This window comes from Hermetia illucens, chromosome 2 (genome assembly GCF_905115235.1).
Source record: "Hermetia illucens chromosome 2, iHerIll2.2.curated.20191125, whole genome shotgun sequence".
Taxonomy (NCBI): domain Eukaryota; kingdom Metazoa; phylum Arthropoda; class Insecta; order Diptera; family Stratiomyidae; genus Hermetia; species Hermetia illucens.
The window spans coordinates 132,102,769-132,128,032 of NC_051850.1; the positions used below are offsets into that span (position 1 = coordinate 132,102,769).

The 25,264-nt window shown below is 40.4% G+C and overlaps 1 protein-coding gene across 3 annotated transcripts in view; it reads left to right on the forward strand.

The window, feature by feature from the left end:
* The window catches only part of LOC119649949 (tyramine/octopamine receptor), a 121,497-nt gene that overhangs the window by 87,693 nt on the left and 8,540 nt on the right, over nucleotides 1–25,264 (forward strand). The window contains exon 1 of one of the 3 annotated variants that reach the window (XM_038052369.1): nucleotides 9,275–9,541. The exons of 1 other annotated variant lie outside the window; for it this stretch is intronic. The gene's annotated coding sequence lies outside the window, so the exon portion shown is untranslated. Of the gene's footprint in view, nucleotides 1–9,274; nucleotides 9,542–9,801; nucleotides 10,152–25,264 lie in introns of those variants that run through there. One more of the 3 variants, XM_038052371.1, reaches the window with a different exon arrangement.

Genomic DNA, 25,264 nt, shown 5'->3' on the forward strand with positions numbered 1-25,264 from the left:
CCAGGGTTCTTGGGCCAGTATTATTTTAGCATTGTCTTTGAAAATCGCCTTGTTATTCCTGCGGATGCAGCTTTTCCTTAGTAGAGGTTTAACCGGGCTATCTTAATTCTAGTCGTTGGTTCCATTGCTGGAGCTTTTCAACAACATCGTATCGTCCTCCTCTCCTAGATGGCACTTTCCTGTGACTCGCGGTCCGCCTTAAGGCTTACAAGGTCCGGGTCTAGATCGTCCAACATCTCCTCCTCAATGGACAACAAGTCCGCTTCCTTGCTCAATCCTGTCCTTTCGGCTTCTATAACCTCCACAATACCTTCAAGGGTCACGGTAGACTTCGCATCCCATATATCCCCCGAAGTACCCGGTTTCGGTTTCTCCTTCTGCAACTGTGTCGAGGTAGTACCGAATCTGAAATTGATACAGAAATTACCGCTTTTAATTGCCTCCAAGGTTCGTTCATTTAACCAGATGGTGAGAACGTTAGCTTTGCCTTCCACTTTGGTTCTAAATGTTGTGAACATCCTCACTTTGAACGAGTTCAAAGTCTGGAAGCTTCTCGACCCCCATTCCTGGTATATCATTCCCAGTAATGTTGAGAGTTCTGTTCCCTTTCAGCCTAACATTTTACCGACTGTGATTCCGAACTATTCCAATTTGTCCTCCATTAAATAGTCTACCAGCATAAAACCTGGCTAAAATCCAGAATAATTTTGGAACGTCCTCCATTATATATCCGTCCGACAATGACATATTCAATGATTTCCTTTTCCTCAAGGGTATTTGTTCTAGAAATAATTGAGCACAGCAATAGCAAAGCTAAAGGCGAAATTTTCCCCTTCTTGGACTCGGATTGTGGTTTCTCAGGAGCATTACCCCCTTGTGGGCTGATCTCCGCTGCTCCCCTCTTTTCCAGTTCATCGCTTGATGACTTAGATCTATCCTAAGCTTTCTTCAAGGTCTCTTCCCATCCCAAGCCTTCTTTCAGAAAGCGTAGGTATTATTTAGTGCCTCCGCCACTGAGGCCTGTTTCATTCCTCAGACGCACTTTTCCACGACGCGACCAAATATCAGTGAGGCTCCATTCGGATACAGTCAGCTAACCTCTACCTAACCTTAACCTACAAACTACTTAATGAGTTCCCCAGTCTAGATCTAAAGCATTTTGTTAATAGTGGGATTACTTCAAACAGGGTGTATCTTGGTAGCCGAAAGGCTTGGCTCCTAGAGAAACACATGTCAACCCCCGGAGAGTGACAGGCTGGCTCTCAGAGAACTATATTTCCCATTAGCCACAATTGACATATTTTCAAAAGTTCTACCCAAGTCCTGCCAACATTCGAAACTCCCGAAATCCTAAGTCCTATTTACTAATCATGTCATTATGCGCTTTCCTACCCAGAAATTGCCATTGATCTTAATGTTTGGCATCACAATGCTTTGTACATACCCATGCCCACGTCCAATTAGATGCATTTTGCCTAACGGATCAATGCCGGCAATGGGGAACAACAGTTTTCTGCGACTATACGTGACAATATTTGAATTTTTCTTTTCTTCGTATGACAGCTGATAATCTGATGGCATGCCAGCGACGGGTAATGTAAAGCAAAGGAAAGTGAGTTTTATTTTTTTTGCCCGGAAGCAGGCCGACTTGATCGTGAAGGAGAGAATTGGACAATTTAGGTTAGGTAGATGATAACTGACTGTATCCGAATGGAGCCTCACTGATATTTAGTTGCCTTAGTGATTAAACTTCACTCACTCCTCGTGGAAATCACCAAGAATGGAGAACTTGGGAATTGGGCGATTGGAACGAGGACGGAGTTTTTCTGATCACTTGATCACAGAAGGTATTAGGAGGTCAAGGAAAATTGGTTTCTTTAGTAAGGAGAAACAATTTGGATTGTGGTAGGGGATTTTCCAATTTACTTTTTAAAAAAGTATGTGCTTGCGGACGAAAAATCGATGTATGGGCGTAGACCGACAGACGGAGAACCTAAGAAAAATGTTAATTTGCAAAGGAAAGCGGGAATTATGAACGGTAAAAAAAAGAATTTAGTTTATTTGATAGAAATTTGGTTTGCTCGTACTGCTATCAGTGGGTCACGCATATGTCACATATCGGCGCGTAAGAAGTCCTGTGTTAAGAAAGAAACCTTGAATAATTATTTGCCTTACGCCTGTCCATCACACGTATGTACCGCTTGCGAGCATTAGAAGTGAAAAAATCTTTTTTTGTTGGGATAAGAAAATATTTCTCCGCAACTTCTAAAATTCTAGTTCGATGACGCACGGGAGATTAATCAAAAGTCATTACGTAATCGAAATTCATGTTTGCCAGTGAAGTTGCGATATAGGTTATTTCTACGAGTATTTGCACGGACAAGACTAACAAGAAGAAGATTATTTATGCCGTAATTAAGAATTGTGAAACAATATTTTATGGAACAAAATGAGTACTCCCCATATTCCCCAGCCCGGTTAGAGCCCCAACTATGTGCTGGGGGACTTTCAGGTCAATTTCTCCATGTTTCGAAGTAGCTCTGCCCACGCGGTTGACGATAGTCACCCCGAATGAAGATTGTGACTATTTCCTATATCACCAAGTTATTACAATATCAAATTAGGTTCATTTTAACAGAACACAACATGTGAGATGAATGACAGCCGAAATTTTTAAGCGATGCTAAGGAGGAAAACCTACCTCCTTTTTACTCGACCACCCCTTCCGAAAGTAGAGTTGAAATTTTAACTTCACCATGATGACATCAAAACCCCAACTTTGAGACCCCAAATTTTTTTAAAAGGAGTACAAATGACCAGGGCCAGAGAAAAGGAGCATCCACTTCATACTCTTCTTATTCCTACCAGGTCATTTACCAAAATAAGGTAGTCAAGAAAGATGTTTGAATGTGAGCACCAAAAAGGCGCTGCGATCAGCCTGAAACCACACTACCGCCTATCACTTACCTTCTCTTACTTGCTATCCGCCTATTTGCGGACGCGGAAACCTTCGTACCACCAAGTTCAACACGATTCGTCTTCATGACCCAGCAATAATTTGATGGAGTGGTCGTGAACCTGTCATTTGCTTGATGGTGAACCGCACTAATTTTGAGGAACAACTTACTCCTTCTCCTAGTGTTATGGGAGACAAAAACAGATTTTTCAGAAAGATTTGCGATTTGCAAAGCAGCGTGACCAGAAGCGGATGCATATATTGTTGATTCCGAATGTATTATTTCAGAATCCTCGCATAGGTATGGATTATATCAACTGAAAGGCGTTGGCCTGGTGTGAGTCTCGGCAAAAACCATTTTTTTCATTAGTATCAGATGTCCATTTCGGGCATCCATTTTGTCCTTCTTTCGTACACCAACATTGCCTACCCTGGATCTATTCTGCTACGTGTGTCAGATTACTAAGCCATATTTTCATTACTAGGTGGTATTTTAATTGGGTTAACTAGAAAACTCAAAATATTGCTGGATACTGTATATTAGGAGGCTACAAGCTGATTATTACCAGGTGACTCATTTCCCACCTCTCTGAGCAGTTTCGATTGAATATTGCTCGTGCCGTAACTGAATCCTTTTCCCTCTGGTTCCAGTAGGGTTACCATTCTCTCTTCCGCATCTAGCCTTCCGTTGTTCTCACATTCCGTAACTATGAACATATTGTCCAACAAGGATACTATATCCTTCCTGCGCTCTGCCACTATCGATTTCAGAAATCCATCCTTGTATTTATTCTGACAGTTGTCGCTTCTCTCGCGTGCTATCCCCAGCGTACCAAGACTAGTCCTTTAGTTCGTCTTATATATCTGTTCCCGCATTCTGCATTCGTGTTTCAATTTTCGGTCTTTATGGGATCCTAGCCTTGTTTTAATTTGTTATCTAAAGTTAGCTCTCACGCATATCACCGTAAGTTTTATAAGCATACCAGTTTTCCGTTTCCACGTCAAGGATGTGGGAGTTTTTCTTAGAAAAGACTCCTATAGATAAGGAAGCGCCTCCTTCATCGAGATGCTTGACAACAAGGCTTCCACGTGGAAAGATACTAGCCGTTCACCCGATAACGTGAACTCCACATCCTTTAATTTCCTAATGAAGTCCACTCCATTCCAAATGAATTTTACGGGGGGTAGTTCAGCTAGTTCTTTGAACTTACCTAGCAGCCACTTTGTGATATTTTGTCTGAACGAGTTTATAGCAATAATTACATAATTTCCCCGAACTCGTTGCCAAATTTGTGGATCTTAGGTAAACCCTTTCTTCTTGGCAGTATTTAGTTGTACATTCTAACTTTGGGCGAATTCTCTTCTCTTCCTCTTAATCAAATCCGACAAAAGGTCGTTCCTTAATTCAAAATATAGTATCCCCCTGTCCGAAGTTTTCCAAAATTGCTAAGTCGTAATCTGTTTCCATCTATTTGACTACATTTCCTTTTTCTACTTACATTTTTTTTGTTCTTGCTTTGTCCCCAGGACATGACTCCGGATTCGGAGGAGGCAGCAAGCAGAGTCGGACTGAGGATAAATACCAATAAAACCAAGGTTCTTAATCTGACCCACTATCACACTATTCTTGTTTATATAAATAGTCAGAACATCGGGATCTTCAACCAGTTTGCGCATCTTAGAAGCGTCGTTTCTGCCTATGGCCTTCACTTTTGTCCAAAATCTGTGGCGGCAAGACATGTGATGAATAAGTTCCCTAAAAACACGTGACAGAACAGTTGAGGAGAAATGTGAACTTTCCGTGAAGTTCAGGAGGGAGCTGAAGCACATTTTCAGAAATCATGAACAGTGACGCGTAGGCGCGAATGACGCACTACGCTCCATTTAGAGGACAATAGCAACCAGATGCGATTTTGTCAATAATAGTAGCGTTTCCACCAATATTTCTAATATCGTTCTATATCATTAGAAGATTTTGCACTTTTACATTAATTGAGACCTTTGATTGGTTACTTTACATTACTAATTTAAAGAAAAAGCTGGTTATATCCTCTTGTGGCACATATGGGGGGCGCACTATGTATTATTCATGCAATTCACTGTCAATAAATGCTATAATTTTCAAAAAAATAACATGTAAAGTAGGGTCAGACAGACAAACAGATATTTTAATAAGATTGATGATACCCCGAGCCTCCAGATCCTCGGCGATCTCCAAAGTATACCTTAGCAACTTCTCCTTGTTCCTCACGAACGTCCCGCGGATTATTAAAAGTGAGTTGAATTATTACGTGCAAAATAATATTTTATGTCATTCTAAATTTTGCAGCGTGCTTCACAACAACAACTGGTTGGGAAGATTGGTTTTTAAGGTTTTGTTTGTAAAACAAAACCTTATTAAAATCGGTTTACTGTCTGTCTGTCTGTCCGTCTGTCTGTCCGTCACACGCATTTTTCTCGGAGACGGTTGTAGCGATTGACACCAAATTTGGTAGACAGGTGGGAACTATGAACGCTCACGCATATAGTGAGTTACATCCTCTTATGACGAATTTAAGGGGGGGTACCCATACATGCAAAAGGGGGGTGTAAATTTTTTTTTCATCAAATATAGTCATGTTGGGTATCAAATTAAAGGTCTCGGTTAGTAATTTTCGAAGCCGGTCTTAGTTTTGACTTTTGCTGAAAAGGTGGGGAGTGCGGGGGTTGAAAGTGGTCATTTTTTTAACGAACCCATTCTCAGGAACTACCCAACCGAAAAATTTGGAAAAAATCAGGGGGCTGCCACTATATGGTGCCTAGGCTTCGAAATACCCTCCATATCGATACCTGTTCAAATAAAGTTAATAATAGTATATTAAAATAATTTTTAGTAATTGACAGGAAAACCCCCTTAAGTTCACCCTAGAATCACAAAATTTTGCAGTAATGTAGGCTACAGTATAGATCCTGCCAAATTTGATGAAAATCGCACTATTACTAACAAAGTTATACTAGGTCAAATCTGCGCTCCTCTCTCTCTCTTTTACGTGCTACATGCTAATGGGACAAATGCACACCCAAATCTCTTTATAAAAGAAATACACAAAACCATTCATACCTGAAGCGTCTAGCTTCCGGTTTCCCGACTTGTTTAGACTTAACCTTCAATATTTTCATCCAAGAGCGTTTGTTGTGTCCACCAATAGTTTAGCCTCGTAAATTTTAGTTAAAATTAGGGGCGGAAAAGGTTCCGTAATATTTCAATTCAACTAGCACAGACCTAAACCATCTCAATTGCGTTCATTACGAAATTTTATTCTTTCCTCTTACTCATTGTAATAAAAACCACTCTTCAAATCATCAATTAACTACCTTTCCAAACACCTTTTGACTACCTTCTCAGATACACATTTCTTCACCCATGTGCTAACATTACACCTTTGAATTGTATCCAATGCTTTCAATGCCTATGGTGAAAGTTCCTTTATTAACTAAATCTATATTAATTAGTCACGATAAAGTTTGAGGAATATTGGAGCTTTATGTCATATTAGTGGCAAGATTTGCCAGCCTCTCATTTTCAAAATTTTGTTAAAAATAAAACGACATAAATTCGATAGAAAGGTTGGAATAAGAAACTCCCGTGAATGCGGTGAATTATATTGGTACACATAGAACTTAAAGGTGGTGGGGGGAATGCCAACACATCTAAAAGGAGGATGATTTTTTTTCACTGAACATAGCCATGCGGGGTATCAAATCAAAAGTCTCGATTAGTACTTTCCGAGCCAGGTATTGGTTTCAAAGTGGAGCAGTGCGGGACCCCCCTTCGTTCTATATCTGCAAAATTTTGCACTTATATAGGTTTTAATATGAAGCAGCGTACTTGGTGAGAATCAATCCTACTGTTACTAACAAAGTTACAGTAATACAAAGTTGCTTCTTTTGCGTCCAATTACTACTCCCTAGAAGATGAAGTATCATGAATTGAATTTAGGGTATATTCAACGTATATGCACTGCGTGCTATTTATAGATGGAACCATCATATATCCCAACACAACAAAACAAACTTCAAAGATCGGGGCGCTTGAAAAGGCATTCGTTACAGCCTCTAAAGTCTCCTGCCCTGCCAAATCCAGCTTGGAGGGTATGCAGCCGCCCAGCTGTGCCAGTCTATGAAATCGGTAATTGCCGAGGGTAAGGTCGACTAGGTTGTAAACAGTTTCCCCACCTATACATCTCTAGGCCCAGATGGCATAATGCCAATAATGCTACAGAAGCAGCAAGAGAGGGCTGTTTCGTGACTTATCGAGATTTACCGAAGCTGTATCCCTTTGGGATACGTAACACAGTATTAGAAATGCGCACAAGTGGTTTTCATACCGAAAGTGAAGAACTTTCGACCAATCAGCCTCACCTCTTTCATTTTGAAGGCCCTAGAACCCGTCCTGAACATCCCCTTAAGGACGATTATGGGGAGAATGCCTTTCTCTAAGCCCCAGAATGGCTACCCCGAGGCAAATTCACAGAAACCGCTCTCGATGAAGTAATTGGCAGGGTTGAGCGATCACTGCAATACAAGCAGCCTTCTTGGCCATGTTAGTACCAACGCCACCAAAGAAGTCTTGATTAGTATTGGATTGAAGAGGTATCTTACGCGATAATATCCATGCTAAGAACCAGGATAATCCAGCCGATGCGGGAGTTTTCTCCAATATACAATATATCCGAGTCGTACACTCTCTCAGATTTAGCCAGTGTATTCTAAACGGAAGCCTGGCGATACTGAAAACCTGACCTGACCTGACTGATAGCCAAGCGACCATTGAGGCCTTGTACTCAGGGGCTTTATTTTTCAGGCTGGTGATGTACTGGTGCTGAAACGCGCTGAATAGTCTGACCGATATATTCAAGATCATCCTCCCCAGGGTCCCCGGTCATAGAAACATGGAGGGGACTGGCCTCGATGGGTACAATCTGTGTCCCACTGTCAACGGTCGAATCTACTCGACCTACTTAGCAGCCGCGGACCTCAGATGGCGAAGGTTCACAACCTGTGCCAAATCAAAGAGAATTTGGCCCGCTTTTAACGAAACGCGATCGCCAGAGCCTCTGCGCCAGACGCCTGCAAATGAATATAACATTAGGGCGATCTGCACGGGGCACTGGCCCGGGTAGCATGTCACCATGCTCCCCATACCTTACAATTTACATTGCCGAAGCTTCGGATAAGAGGGGAAACCATCAGGCACTTTCTTTGCGATTGCCCGTCGAAAGTGATCATTTCTTTCACGGACCCATTCTCAGAAGCTACTCAACCGAAAAATCTGAAGATAACTCAATAGGCTGCCACTATATGGTGCCTAGACTCCGTAAAACCCTCCATACCAATATCTGTTTAAATAAAGTTAATAATAGTATATCACTATCATTTTTAGTAATTGACTGCAAAACCCCCCTAAGTCCATTAACTTTTACAGCAAAGTAGGCTATAGAAAAGAGCATGATCCTACCAAGATTGAAAATTACACTATTACTAAAAAATTACAACAGGTCAAAATGATCGATTCAGTGCAAATTCAAAACTTTGAATGTATCACGCGAAAGTGGATATGCATATATTACGTGATAGGTACTAATATGTAGGATAAATGTCCACTCAAATGTTTTTATAAAAAAAATATACAAAACCTTTTATACCTCAAACGTCCAGTTTCCGGTTTCCCGACTTGTTTAATATTAGGTGGCAGATTTTTTTGAGATTCTTTGCACATCAGGCGGCTGTTAACTTATTACCACGAACTTTCCAAAGATTTTTTTGATATTGATATTTTTAAAATTTGAATCTCAGAATTTCTGCATAAGTCTTGAAATTTAACTCCCGCCGTCATTTCAATATCCTTTACTTAAGAATTTTTCTCCCGTTTCCTATATTGAATTTCTAAAAGTGTTGCATTTTTCAATTCTAGCTAATATTATTTTCGGATGTTTTTCTCTTTTGTTTTCCCGTAAAGCCTATTTCCTATTTATAATAACTCCATGAGCGGTCCAATCCAACAAGAGTTTATCATTCATGTAAACATAGGACTATCTAAATTTAACAAACACAGTATTTTTATTTGCACAGAGAATTCGAGCAAAATCTTCGCTTAGCATTATTTACCTAAAAATTAACACTCAATTTATGGGCAAGAAAAAAATATTTTTTCCCTCACTGCATCCCCTTAAATTCACTAATTTTCCTGTAAACATGGTCCATGCGGCTTTTCCTCCAAACAGTACAGAAAACAAGCACCACCGTCATTACCATTCTGAACGGTGTCAACAGCACTTTTTTGAGTTAAATTCAAAAAATTTTCTTATTTTCAAAAATAATTCAAATCGGAGTGCGGTCGGTGTAAAAATAACCATCACACAGTGTCTTGACGCGTGAGACCAGGTCAATCCCAATCTGCACCCTAATAAGATTCACGAAGTCACAGTGAAAGTGTGTTTCAAACAAAGCTGAACGAAAGATTTTATTAGATACGATTATAATTTATTAAGTGTTTTAATCGAATTATGGTGTAATTATGCAGCTGGCGTTAATGGTGATATAATGGTGCGTAAAACAGTGGATATTTATTAACTTAGTGTTTGAAAACTTCATGAAATTCATTGAGATATTGAAAGAAGTGGGTAAAAAGGAAAGTGTAGTGCTGGGTGCTAATTGAGGGTGATAATTTAGAAAGTGGATTAATGTTTCCGTGTTATTTATAACCTTCTACTTACAATACAAGTTTAAGGTCATTTCTTCTGCAGACAACTTTGAATTACTTCTCTGGGCATCTTGTATCTATCGATAAATCAAATACTTATCAAATACTTTCGAATCACCGCTAATCCGCGAGCAGAAATTCTTGAACGAAGTTTTCCTTTTATCAGTCGTTGAACCGCAAAGTTAATCCCTAATTCCTGTCAGCATGGAACACTCAGCATCGTTGTCACGAATAATTGAAAGTAAAAGCATCCGCGGCTTTGAAGTTGGAAGTTCTTATCTTCTGTTGCGAATTCAAAAGTTATAAAGACAATCAATTTACATTTGAATTTGGTGGATACCTTTCAAAGATTACAAAGTACTTTCTTAGCATTCTGGAGAGAACGGAAAAGTTGATGAGAAACTTTTCGTTGTTAAGCCATTTGATTCTGATACTGATTGCCAGCCCAATGAGGTACTTGTGATTTTGCAAATGATAATGTTAGTTTAAGGATTTCATTGCTGATGTCTCAAAAGTTAAATATAAAATGAAATGGAATAAGTTTGTGTATAGCGTAAAGAGTTATCAGGATACACGTACAAAAGCACAAGGATAATGTGGTGATCCACAGAAAATATTGCGGATTGCTGTCTTGCTCCAAGTAAACTGAGTATGTTTGCTTCTCCTGTTACTGTATAGTTGAATAATACTGTGCAATTCTTAAGGTCATCATTTATCTGTGGCCAGTATAAACTATCAAGACAGATTGTAGAAGAGGGAATATCGTCGAGAAGACCTGAGGACCATCTGGCCGATGCAAGACAAGGACCAGAACTTCAAAATTTTGGAAAAGTTGAACAGGATAATACTAATATAATACCTAGCAGATAAACTAAAATAATACGTAGTAGACAAGTACGAAATACGCTAAACCATAGAATAAAACAATAGAGACGTTTGTGGTGAAGAAGGGATGGATGGCCAACGGCAATCGACTCACTTGTCAACCGAAACAAGCTGTCACTGTAAACAGTAAAGCTTCATCTCCTTGTGGTGGACTGAAAAGTTGTAACTTTCCATAATACGACTTTATCTTGTAGTCACTTCACGAAAAGCTGGCATAACATTTAATTGACCTTGCTACATCAGATTCATCAATCATTTACCACATGACTATAGTGGAATGCGGAATAATACCTCTTACGCCATCTGCACCATACAAGATATTATATGATATTAACAAAGAGTGTGTACGTCAGGAAGCCAATGTCGAAACTTATGGCTAAACTTCAAAGGGACAGGATGAATTCTTGCCATAAATGACTTCAACACCCCCCGAGAGATTCCTCTTCAACACCCACTGAAATTAAGCATGAGCTTCAAACAATGTATTTGGAATTCTTAAAAATAAATCATCTTTTTAAGCAAGGGATTCCCCCGCTCAGGGTCTTCCTGGTTGAATAAAAACTCTGAAACTTATTTTGGTTTCTTTATTCAACAGAATATACAGTAGAGGTAAAAAATTCGAATAATGACGATCAATTAACTTTAACAATGTTCGACTGAATAGTTCAAATTTTTTCTTTTTTAACTAACTTTGACTTCCACCAAATAACTTCCTCCCTAAATTGCAGTGACCTGGGTTACTTTAAATGCATTGATCAACTGCAGTTGACTGACCTGCACTTTTGGAAATCTCAAAAGCAAAAAGTCAAGCCCGATGAAATCATACGACCTTCCTCGCCATTTTACGTCACCTCTGGTCCCCTCAAATCGTTAATGAAGAATGCCAATCATGACATTCACTACAGCACGTTAGTGCGGCTGCAACCAAATGAGATACGTGATTATCGATTTTTAACCCTCGTCATTAACATCATGACGGGATGACGTCACCAATGTCATTTTCGGCGATAGCCATTGACACCTTCGTCACAAAAGCCCTAAAAACATCCAATTAGAGTATACGTACTGCGTACGTATTTACCTCACCATCATCATCAGCCCAACAACTCCAGACATCCCAGTTTTACGCCAAGGCCCACCAATTCGATATCCCTAAAAATGGTCTAGCGTTCTAGCCCACGCCATCGCTCCATCTCAGACAGGGTCAGCTTCGTCTTTTTTTTTACCATAGATATAGTCCTTATAGACTTTTCAGGCTGGATCATCCTCATTCAGACGGATTAACTGACCCGTCCACCGCTACGGAATCTTCCAGTGCCAAACATTCTTCGGAGGATTCTTCTTTCGAACGCGGCGAAGATTTTACTTACTCAAAACCCATGACTCCGGGTAATACATAAGATCGCAAGGTCATTGTCTTGTATACTAAGAGCTTTGACCCTATGGTGAGACGTTTCGAGCAGCAATTTTTGTAAGCTGAAATAGGGTCTGTTGGCTGCCAACAATCGTGCGCGGATTTCATCGTCATAACTGTTATCGGTTGTTATTTCCATCCTAGATAAGATAAATTCTCAACTCAAAGCTGTAGTCTCCTATTTTTATTTTTTTTACCAGTTTTTCCAGTGCTGTTTGATGTTGTTGGTTGGCTGGTTTGGTGCTGACGTTACCACCAGATATTTCGTCTTCTCTTCATTGATGTGCAGTCCAAGATCTCGGGCCGATTACCGCCTGCTCGATCTAGATAAAGACTGTTTGTACATCCCGGGTACTTCTTCCCATGATTTCGATATCGCCAGGATAGGCCACTAGTTGGACTTAAAGACGATAGTGCCTCTCGTATTTACCTCAGGATCACGAATCACTTTCTCCGAGGTCAGGTTAAAAAGGATTCACGACAGGGCATCCCCTTGTCTTTGACCATTGTTGATGTTGAATAGTTTCGAGAGTGATCCTGTTGCTATTATCTGGCCTCGCACATTGATCAGGGTATGCCTAGTCAGTCTTACCAATTTCGTCAGAAAATCGAATTGTCTCATGGCTTGTACAGTTTTACCCTAGCAATGCTATCATAGGCGAGCTTGAAGTCGATGAAAAGATGGTGCAACTGATATCCATATTCCATCAGTTTTTTCATCGCTTGCTGCACAGAGAAAATCTGATCTGTTGCTGCCTGGAGTGAAGCCTCTTTGGTATGGGCCAATGATGTTCTGGGCGTATAGGGCTATCCGACCTAATAAGAAAGCGAAGAATATCTTATAGATGGCACTCCGCAACGTAATACCTCCATAATTACTCCACTGCGTGAAATTGCCCTTATTATGTATGGAACAGATAATGCCTCGTTGCCAGTCGTCAGGCATTGATTCGCTGTCCCACAACGTGAGCATCAGTTGATGCACCGCTTGGTGCAGTTGGTCGCCTCCATATTTAGCCAATTTGACTGTTATTCCATCGGCTCCTAGCGACTTCTGGTTTTTAAGCCGATGAATTGTACGGACTGTTTCTTCCATGCTTGGTGGTGGCAACATTTGTCCGCCGTCTTCAGTTGGCGAAACCTCCAACTAGCCGATATTCTGGTGGTTGAGCAGTTTATCAAATCAGATCTCCCTCGTTATCTCGGCAAGATGAACATCGAGGTCTATGTTATGATATAAAAAGTCCACGCCAACAGTTTCAAATACGTACTATACTATCCAAAAACGAGGCAGCATAAAGAGCGAGTGAATCTCCCACGCTGCTTCGCTTTGAGTACTCGCACGCCCACCTAAACCACGCTCACCAGTTTTTTGATTTGCGTTTTTTATTGCTATCGAAGGTTGATGTCTGAACTTTACTCAATTGCAGTATCGGCAAACACAAAATTCAAATAAAAGCCCAGTCGAGGATAGGGAAAGTGGCCTATCTAAGTTCCTACACTGGACAGGTAAGTCGTTAGTTAGTTCCAAGCTGATTCTGATCTTAAAGGTAAAGTTCAGCTGGCTTCATGCCGGAGACTCTATTTTAGAAGAGGCATAGCAACTCCAGTTGGTCCTGCAAGAACGACAATACGAGGTAAAACCCAGATGAGATTAGGGGCTACCCGTACAAGTATATAAGGAAGTGAAGCTAGCTAAACTATAAATGTACTACTGCACTTTGGGAAAGAGGTCCCAACATGCATGGTGGCAGTACATAACTTAACAGGTTGACGCAGTCGGTAGGATTCATCCTGCTGACTTGCTATTAAAACTTCCGCGCCTAGTACGGATGCTCCTTGTACTTTTCCAGTTAACAGATCTGTTGTTTTTCCCAGGCTTCCTTTTTCCATCTGCGAAGTAGTTTCTCCGCTCGAAGCAGTTCGTGATAAGTCTCTACGCGTGGTCGCATTCTTTCAGAATACAACATTACTCGGTATGCAGCAACCAGTCGTTCCGACTTTTCTTGCGGCTGGGGCCAAGTATGTTTGTGGCCATATCAATGATAACTTTCTTTTGGTGGTTGTGAAGATTATTTATTGATGCTTCATCTCCAGGTTAGTTGCGATTATTGTGGAGGGCTTTTTTATGAATGGCTTCAGTATTCCCTCTGACCTGATCGTATTAAGCCCTTAAAATTAAAATAAATTTTTAATTTTGGCAATTTGGCAAGCTTAGGAACATCGCATTTTCGATTTGTATCTTATTTTTTATTGAAAAAGTGCTCCAAAATTTCCAGAATTTTATATATTTGTCTAATTTTAGATGTCTGTTATTCATTAGATTGTTTCCGTGTTCATTTTTTGTGCTCCAAAGAAAATGGTTAACACTAGAATAACCCTTTAAGTGGATGTCCAAGACGCGCTCTAGGGTCTTCAACACAAGCGAGATGAGGCAAGTTGGCCAAGAGTCCTTCACCGCATTCGGTGCAAAAACTCTCACCAGAAGATTCCATTCAAGGGCCGACTTTTTAAGAAAGGATAGGTTCCTGTGTTTCTTGGCCCAGATCTTACTGAGTCTCGCAGACTCACTGATACTTTCAATGTTCTGAGCATAGCCCAGCTCAGCATAGCTTGTTCTTGACTCGACTTGATAAACTTCCCCCAACCGATCCTCTTGGGGTCTCTGGAAGGGTAGGAGACCTCTACAACGAAATTTAGACTCCAGCTACGACCCGAAAAGGATCTCTGCATTAATTGTAATATTCACTTTGTAACCCTTTGGTGGTTCGGCCTCCTCCAATTCACGGCCCCTGTATTAATGCGATGTCAATGCCTTAGTCTAGTAAGAAAACCAGCGAATTAGCTGAGGCACACTTCGAGTGCTGTAGATTTATCCGCGCTACCTTCACCCTCATCTACTTGACTCCGAACTGCACTTTGTAGTCTGCCTTTTCCAGTGCCTGCAGGCACTCTCGATTTATGCAGGGCAAAAAAGATTGGCTAGGCTGGAGTTCCTTTTTCTTAATCACCGCCCAATTGTCTAGGGTTTTGGAGACGCAGAGATTGGAAGAGCTTGTCGTATGGGATAAACTTGAATTTTACGTCCGCCCAGGCGGTCATATCAGGCGAGGATCAACTTTACAGGGACTTTTTTCGGTTCTTGCGTCACTAACATGAGCGAATCATACAGGGTGCGGCAGCATAACTTCCTTTTTTAAAATGCGCGCCACTCAGTTAGTTGATGTCATAGCGGAGCGCTAGTGGTCTCGTTCAAGAGGGGATACTGTAAAGTTTTGTCCCGACATGGTTCAGTAGCCATCATGCGTTGGAATAGTGAGGAGCGTGCCTTTGCCGTTAAGGTTTACTTTTCAAGCGGATGTTCGGTTATTGCAACACAGCGTGCATTTCGGAATTGCTTCAATTTAGCCCCGTTGGCTCCCGTCCCAGACCGCAAATCAATTGTTACATGGGTCACTACATTCAGACTAACTGCAAGTGCGACAAAAGGAAGAACTGGAGTCCCTCGGCCCGTTAGATCACCTGAGAACATTGAAGCAGTGAGAGCGTGAATGTTGCGATCGCCACGGCGTGCTGCGCGCAAACACGCATCTGCCCTTGGACTATCCGATCGTTCTGTGAGAAAGAATTCTTCGTGATGATCTTCCTTTTCATCCCTATAAGATAGCGATAGTGCAGGAACTTTCAGAACGTGACTTCAATTCTCGGATGAACGCGTGTGAGCTTTTTCTTGATGTCGTTCCCGAGGGCGCTATTGTTTTTTTTAGCGATGAAGCCCATTTTCATTTCTGTGGGTCGGTTAACAAACAAAACATGCGCTACTGGGCTGACACCAACCCTCGAGAATTGCATCAAAAGCCTTTGCATTCACCCAAAGTCACAGTGTGGTGTGCAATTTCCTCAGCTGGAATTATTGGTCCCCGGTTTTTTGAGGAAAATGAGGTTACAGTGACAGTGAATTCGGACCGATATGTAAACATGTTACAGGATTTTTTTTCACACGGCTAGAAAATTTGGATTTGGGGGACACTTGGTTCCAACAAGACGGTGCAAAAGCACACACTTCAAGAGCATCGATGGCTGTTTTGAGGGAACACTTTCCAGAGCGCCTTATCTCAATTAGAGGCGATTTGGAATGGCCGGCACGCTCTCCCGATCTGTCCCCTTGTGACTTTTTTCTATGGGGTTTTTTAAAATCCCGTGTTTATGTGAACGGTCCAAGAACCCTAACATCCAAGAAGAAATTGCCAACATAACACCTGCTATGCTAACAAGAGTCATGACAAACGCCAGAAATCGGTTTACGCAATGTATGGAGAATGGGGGACGTCACCTAACAGATTTGATCTTCAAAACAATGTAAATAAAAACTTTAGACATGTACCTACATTATAAAAAATAAATAAATATTTTCCGATGCATACAATAGTTTTTATTGAGTTTCGAAAAAAGGAAGTTATGCTGCCACACCCTGTATATGATATGATCTGCTACTCACGAACTGCCTGGGACGAATCGAAGTAGAGGGATACATTCCCCTGTTACCTCTCGTCGTCCAGAAAATACTCGGTGACCATCTCTGACAGCCTGACCTCAACACAGGTTCACAGTTCCATCACCAGTTTACTGCTAAGGGAATTATCACCTGCCAACGCCAGCCCCTTCGTTTCGACGCGGCACCTTTGGATGCTGAAAGTTTCGAAGCCAGCACCTCCTTCGATGCGGGAATATTTCAACGTTCCAGTGCAAGAGTTTTTCGCCGCTATATGTTTACTATGCAGTCAATTATCCTTTCTGTGATTTGTAAGAAGCTCTTTCGCTTGGTTGCTGTGATATAATAAGAGTCAGTACAAGTTTTAACCCAATGAAAATTTTTCCATCATCGGCATGGGTTGAGTTAAATTTGTAATTGTCCATGATATGTTGGTCGATTACATTTTAATGTATTTCTTCACACCCATATATACACACGACTGAATAATTATTCACATATTTCAGAAGTATAACATATTGAAAATTTACTGCGGAAATCTCTGATTGAAATATTCCTAAAGTTACAGCTTAAAGAATGCTTAAAGAATGCAATGCACCACCGGTATAGAAAAGGCCAACTAGCCAATAGAAGCTGTTTCAATCGCTCCTTCTATATAATACCCTCAATCCTATATTGGTATAGTTAGCTGACTCAGGTCTATTTAAAAATATATACTTTGCAACATCGAAAAGTACTCGCTTCGAAACTTTCGACGGCGAAGGTCACTGCTGTCGATTCCAGCACAACGATGCTACTGCTAATACCGAAAGTATTGCCTTCAACCGCTATTGTGTCCTGGCTGAATACCATCAACTCACTCAATTCAATGATGCACCTGGCATCAACACCTTTTCTATTCCCATCCTCCCCCTCTTCTTTTTCTTCAGCTTTCGTTCCGTTCACATTTTTAGTTTCCATCCATGTCTTGGTACCTCTTTCCCCATCCGAGGAAAAATGTCCACCCTGGTTAGCCCGGCCACCAAAATGAGAGTATTACTTGAAACTGAAGGTGTTCAGAGCAGTGACGCAGTCCTTGACATATGCTGCCCTGCCTTGGATTGGGGTTCCAACTGCACTTTTCAAGTCCAAGAAGAATATTCTCCCGACTGTTGCCTCAATTCATCCCCTACCATATCAACTTACCCCTAAAACATGAGCAACTGGCAAACAGATCCTCATCGATTGGATGAACCTACTCCCAACCCAATCCTGCACACTCATGGGCCGTTCAAAGATCAGACCGCCTATAATCGCAGAGGTTTGGGAATTCTCAAGCGAGCATCCTTTATTACATATTACCAACCACCTTTTCGTTTCACCCGCACCTAGTAAGTATGTTTTCAGCGCGAGTGCACTTACACAAGGAAGGGCCTTAAAGCCCAAGCCTCAATAAAAACCGAAATATAAAACGTTTTCCAGCTAGATCACTAAATCCAAAAGGAAAAAAACAAACTGTCCATACTTTTTGGAGATAGAAATCATGCCCTGTATTGGAGAACAAGGATAATCATTTCAATGTTACTCGGCGATTCTATGAAGAGGAAGCAGATACATCAGCAGATATGAGTTTAGGGGGGATGGGGATGGGAAGACCTAGATGTCACACTGGGATATCATCATGATTTTTTTCAGATTTTTCAGTATCTTTCTTATAAACTGCCCATAAGAATGGCCCCTTAAGTAACCCCTTTCTTGGAGCACCCAATGTAAAAGCAAGCCGCTGTCATGGGATTCGCAGATAGTGTCTGGGTGGTCTCAACATCACCCCGCTCTTGCGAACCAAAATTTATGTGAGTTAAACTATAAAATATTGGCTTAAAATTAGATTAGATAAGAACTTGTCAAACATAAAACTGAAATAGTGCTTGTGACAAAGCAATGAAAATTGAAAACTCTTAGAGTTTGCATCGGTGAATATGTCATTCATTCCTGGCCTTTACTGAAATAACTGAGAGTTACTTTCGGCTCCACAACTGAGCTTTAAATTATGCATAAAGATTATCGAAGTGGTGCCGGTTTAGGTATCAGCACTCAGCATTGTAGAAAACCGCAGGCAACTTCAAACATGCTACCCGTAGCAGACTATGTTTGAACCCCAGAAAGTACCTCTACAGATTCAGTCTGGAGAATAACGTGGTCATCCCACGTGATAAGGTGCAGTTTTGCCCAAGATTTGAAAGCCTAAGGAGAAACAGTTCCGTTTAACGAACGCACTAGCGGTTGAAAGGAGAAAAAGCAGGACGGAGGCGTAGCAGGTTAATTACCGCTAATAGCACCACGCCAAGCAGATGCAAATAAAGCACCTACGAAGAACGAGTAATGATTTAACAATCCCATGAGGCAGATGGGTGTTCTTCCGAGAAAAGTGTTTACGCATGGTTCTTTTAGTTAAAGCCCATAGACAGACAGCAAACCATTTTCACTCATGTTAGCACCGAAAATAGGAAAAAATACCACAGGTTTTCTTCATTTATTTCTAGGTCATCGCTCGTTTCTCCAATGTACATCTAGTTGCCGACAATAGCAGCAATAGCATAGCGGATTGAATTTTGAATTTCAGCAAATTCAGAATCAATGGGCTTGAAGGAGTAATTCAACTTTTGGAATCATAAAAACATTCTGTAAATTTTACTAGTCAATGGGTATGGAATAGAAAAAGGCCAGATAGAGAGAGAGGAGTTCGTAAAAAGAATCAATAAAATAGGGAGAGAAGTTTATGTGAACAGCTAAAGCAGTTTCTCGGGCAACAAGGGAGCAGGTCTGAAAGCAGATCCTTTCTAAGCTATGAGACCAGTGGCGACTACATTTTTCCCATATTTCATAAATAGACACTGTTCGATGCTTTCAATATTATCTCTAAAACCGTTAGTAAAATAGCGACCAGACCAGAGATGAATCTGTTTAGGTAAACCACTTTACTTACCTACAATATTTCAGGAGGGTGTAATGCCAACTCCTATGTTGATAACACCAGTTGCGCTATCCGGTTGTTCAAACTATAATCTGTATCTTTGCAGTTTTCATTCTTCTTCTTTATCTCCCATCGGCATTACTAACGATTCTTTCTGTTGTTACACTACCGCTACCACATTTTAACATTTTACCTAGATAAAAAGTCCTGACCGTAAAGTAAAAGTGAATATAAAGCAGACAAATATTAAAGTTATTAATCATTAATTAATATATAGTTCCGCTATTGTACACATGGGAAAATTCAATATGTTATGTAAATTACAGCAGTCTTTAAAAGAAAAGTCCAAGTCCACCACCCGTAACAATAATTCCCAAATTTTATACCAATGTGAACTGATGCGAATATTAATTCCCATAACAATCCCAGAAAAAAAACACGAAAAATAACGTTTTGTTGAAAACATATATCAAATTCGATATATCCTGACGCATAGCATGAAAAGCTCATCCGCTGAACGCCTCTCGGGCGTTTGAAACCCTCATTCATATACAATATATTCAGAAACAATCATCCCTTTTCCAAACACATCGATAATCCTTTGTAAATCCCAATTTTTCGACCGAAGATAATTCATTTTATCCTGAAAAATATGCATCTTTTTCCCGAGAGAAAATTGATTTTTTCCTACGTTTCCAGCATTAAGTCACCTTACGCCCAGTTACCCTGAATAGGATAGTTTTTGCATATTCATATACGCTGGATGAATAAATTTGCGTATCCAAGTCATCTGTGTTGAATTTACCAAAAGCCATTCCGCTTCGTGCGTTACCTGTCGAATTGTTTACCATCCGAATCTGCATGCCAATAACAGTGAAAATGCACTTTGTGGGTTTTCCGAATCTCATAATTACTCGTTTTTATCAGACTTTGAAATGTGTATCGGAAGGAATTCAGGATGAAATGTGGTGCAATCGGGAATGTAGGTGAAAGGGATGTGATAGCAAATTTCTAGGGAAATGGTATTTGCATACTTCACAATCCACAATCCGATTTTACTAAAATAGAGAGGTTTTCATTTGTGTTTCTTTCAATTTGTTTTTATATTTCAAACTGAATAGCACTCGTAACTAGAATATTAACGCCAAGAGCGGTTTTTTCCAAACCAAAAATTATTGCCCAATTATTTTGCAAAACTACTTTTACTGAATTTATATTTGCATGTCCGTTCCTCCCTCGTATTGATCTCATATTTACCCTATATCCACAACTGACCCTAGAACAAATTAAAATTTTCCCATTTTCTGTGTAAACTTCAGAAATTGATTCCCTAATTTATTCCCTTTTTAAAGCTTTTATCCATCCACAAACAATCATTGCACTTCGTGTACTGTTTATAGATATTCCATTTTTTCTCTCATTTTTCACTCTTGTTTGTTTGCAATTGCTTTCAATTGCATATGATATATAATGTAATCTCTCGAAATAGGGGCATATGTAATGTATATATTATATAGCGAAAATTTCTATTAAACCACAAAATTCATTAGCTGAGGGAAATATCTGCAAGATTGCAATCAAAATTGGTAAAAGATCGAACTACGATTTGTTACCCATCGATCCAAAATACAATGGAAATTTCTCTAGAGAAAAAAGCCTTTCCCCAGTTCCCTCCAATATGATTATAATCATCAGAGCCACCCATTGAACATTTATTTTATCACGGAAAAATACAACAAACTATTCCTATAAATTTAAGACAAATCATCAAAAAGTAGGCCTTCCGAGCTTCAGTTTGTTAAGAGCTTTACGATCTACTAAATTCGAGTTCAGGTCACTAGAGGATTCACCTCTTCGCTTCAGCAACTTAAGGAGTTCATTTTGACAGAGGCTACAGACGCAGCTTGTGCTAGTCTCCAGATTCTTTCGTTAATCCAGAAATCTGGAACAATAGAAGCTAAGGCAATCTAGAACAGCTGAGGTAATCTCTCCAGTTTAATCTTATGCAGGTATCTCTGATATGCTTCATCATGGTCAGAAGAACTGAGTTTTCCATTATAAATGCACATAAATCCACTGTTAAGATTTCATTGTGCATCTTTCCAGACACCGGCACGTGACGTTTCATCGGAAACGCTCCTGAAGGTACAACAGGTCCTTTTGTAAACCACACAGAGATCCTTTTGTAAACCACACTCTTTTTTGGGCATTACATAACATACAATACGCATTGCAGCTCCTCCAGCTGGCGCTACATAGAGCGATACTGAGTGCACAACTCTCACTTTAAGTAACCTACGAATATATGGCGAATTGTGATATTTGATATCATCCTTGCCAGAACAATTGTCGCGCTGAATGCCTCTACCACTATGTTGTTGACGCAACACAAAAGTGTGGCTTCCTCATCAATCGGAACATTAAGAACCTGCATGTCAATGATATTCCGCAACAATACGACTAGCATAAAATCTTGCGGGACAGCTGCGGAGACAGCAAACTTCTTAGATCTATTATACGTACTGTATCAAAGCCTCCTTTCAATCAGCTGTCAATAAATACAGCCATACAAACAGGTCCAACGTTCGTCGCCTGGGAATGGATTCCGAAAAACCAGGGAAATCACTGCGTAATTTTTACTGATACAACTTTTTCCATATATTGTATATCCGGCCCAACTACCCATTTGGTAGCGTCGATAATCAACCTAGCGAAGCAAAGCAAAGCAAGCCTCCCCGATTCTCAACAACAACCGTAGCAACCTGTTATAGACTACTTGCTTCATTTCCTCATAATGTTCAAGTGGCGTACCGGTTTGTATAAAGATACCTAGGCTCAACAGCCAGCATAAGAGATTTACTTGGTGCATCAATGGGTGCTCTTTCTTCACCTTCCTTTTGCAAATTTCTAATACTTATTACTTCGTTACAACGGGTACTACTAATACCTCTAAACTCGCTAAGGGCAATCGTTTTTGGCTACTGCTCTCCTGAGGAAAAAACCCTCTGCCTTACAATGAAGCCGATTTCCTAGTCATCGCTATGGGTGTAATGTCCGCCGATGCTGACATGTTGCCAGTTAGCGAAAGAATCACTTTGTCTTCATTAACCCATCTAATATCTAGCGACACACAAGCATCCAAAAAGCAATAATGACAATTTCCTCATTATGTAGTTCAGGCATTTAGTTCGCAGATAATTTCTTTTTGTCTTTTCGACCTCAAAGTCCACAAATGTGACGCAGGTAGGACCGTAGTAACTATAGATATATACACCACTTATTTTCGCCGCTACACTCCAACAATGTCATTCCATCTATCAACTCGGTCACCAATTCATCATTTCCAAGGTTTCTATGGGGTTTACTTATTGAATATGTTCCGTATTTCAGGATGCTTACCGCTTATGGGGGGGTGCCTGATACCCACGCTCTCCTTTCCATTGTACAACATTCACACTCCCTGGTAGCGTGGTCATTTGCATCTAGTCTTTTTATGATGCCCACGCATGAAACGTTTGAAGCATCTCTTCAAAGACTCTTCAAAGCTCTCTGAGGCGGTACACAACCCATCCTATATGGACATTGGCCACGTCTAGAAATTTATGGCTAACCTTACACGATCAGTATTTCATCAGTCTTGTGTCAGTCTGAATCACAGAATCATGGCAACCTGATCGTCTGTGGCAATGACTGATAGACTGATGAAGCAGATTGATCTGTCAGTCTGGCTGGACTGATGACATGCTGAGAATTGTGCAGCTGTCATCTTGCATCTGCATAATTTCCAAATGGCTCGGATGTGCAAATGTGAGTCGTGGTATTTATTATTCTACATTGAGGTTCATTTTTGTTTTTTTTTTTCAAAAAAATTATCAGGTGCCCTTTGAAATATATTAATAATAAATATATCCTGATTTTTTATTTTTTAATTTTATTAATAGTATGGTAATAGTATGGTATTTCACTGAAGAGTCTGGAATAGATTTACACTTTTAAGTCGTGGTTCAAATCCCACTGATGATAGTGGAATTTGTATCGTGATTTGACGTCGACTCAGCTGTGAATGAGTACCTGAGTCAAATCAGGGTAACAATCTCGGGCAAGCGCAATGCTGACCACATTGCCTCCTATAGGGTACTGTAGTCCTGTAGTGTACCGTTACGGTCTTGAATGAAGTGCTCTAACACAAGACAATAAGACCTTGATCCAATTGGATTGTTGCGCCAACGATTATTATTATTATTTATAATTGAGATATTATCAATTAGACAAACATGGGGAGCAATGTCGCCCGGGCTTAAGGTAATTAGTCGGCCCAATTTTAGTAACTCATTGCAAAATCCTGATATTGATTTCGTATTTCCTCTAAAAGGTTCAGAAGAGTATGATCTCTTTTCAGAAACCATTCTTTCAAGTAGTGCTTCCTGTTTACATGCCTTTTCCAATTCCTGTCTGACGAAACTAAACAAAGTTTTCAGGTAAAATCCTGTAAAACCTCGCCGGACATGTCAGACTACTTTGCAGTTGAACTTCAGCTTTCCTCGTCTTCTCAACTGCAAAAGCGAGTCCTAACGACTATCAGATCCTTCGCCACACAGATTAGGACAAATTAAAGTCAGACTTAGCACCTAATCTGAACTTGAAAAAACTCGTTATAACCCAAAACTTGCGAGATAAAGATATCGTCGAAGCAATAATTGTCGCTTCCGACGCCATCAACACCGCTACACGCAGAAATACCAAGCTCTCTCTATCCCATGATATCATCTTACACATGAAAGTCAGACAAATATGGCGCAGAAACCTCAAGCGGACTTTTCACAAATATGGAAATAAAGTCAATGCAAAATACAACGTATTGCTTTCCAGGATTAATTGCCTGAGTACAATTATTCGGTAAATAATGGCGATTTCCTGCAATAAAGAATTAATCCGGAAGTTACCAGACATAAAACCCGGTCCTAACATGTTTCAGGATATAAGCAGGTTGACGGATGACACAAGTCCCGAAACTTCGTTCTCACTAAGAACAGAGAACCTGTCTGCAGTGACGTTAGAAAACGCAAGTTCTTGCGGACTCATTTGAGGCTCAGTTCAATACCTCTCCGCCTCGAAACAATCCGGTCGTAACTGCGATTTCCTTTTCCTTTTCAAACATTCCAATAAGTTAGTGACCTTTTCGGCTACGAACACCGCAGTCAAACCAGTGCATTTGCAACATTTTCTGAGTCTTCCACAACTCACCACCTTGACCCACAAGTCAAACGGTAAAAAATCAGCCGAACAATACGAAATTACCAATTTCATCATTAAAAAAATTCTTTTAGCAGTTTTTAATAACTACATAGCGGCTATTTTCCATCTACCTGTAAAGTAGCAGGAATTGTTGCATCTGAAAGAAGAAAATCTCCTCCGTGCCAAACAATTTGGGACCCATTTCTCTGCTTTCCAACCTAGGAAAACTTTTTGAGTGAGCCTGGAAAACTGAACTTGTCCAGCATTGTAATCTCAAAAATATCATTCCCAGTCGCCAGTTCGTTTTCGTCATAAACACGGAACGCAACATGCACTGAGTTACCTTCGCGACACTGCCGTTTCTAGACTTAATGTGCACAATAAACCAACCGTAGCTTGTGCATTGGATCTAGAAAAGGCCTTTGACTCCGTATTGGCAAACGGACTCATATACAAATTAATCGAAAACAACTTCCCAACTCCGATTATCAGAATTGCCATCAGCTTTTTCAAAGATATGCTGTTCTATGGTAAAGTGCCAGTAACATCATGAGTACCACAAGGATCCATTTCAGGGCCTGCCTTAT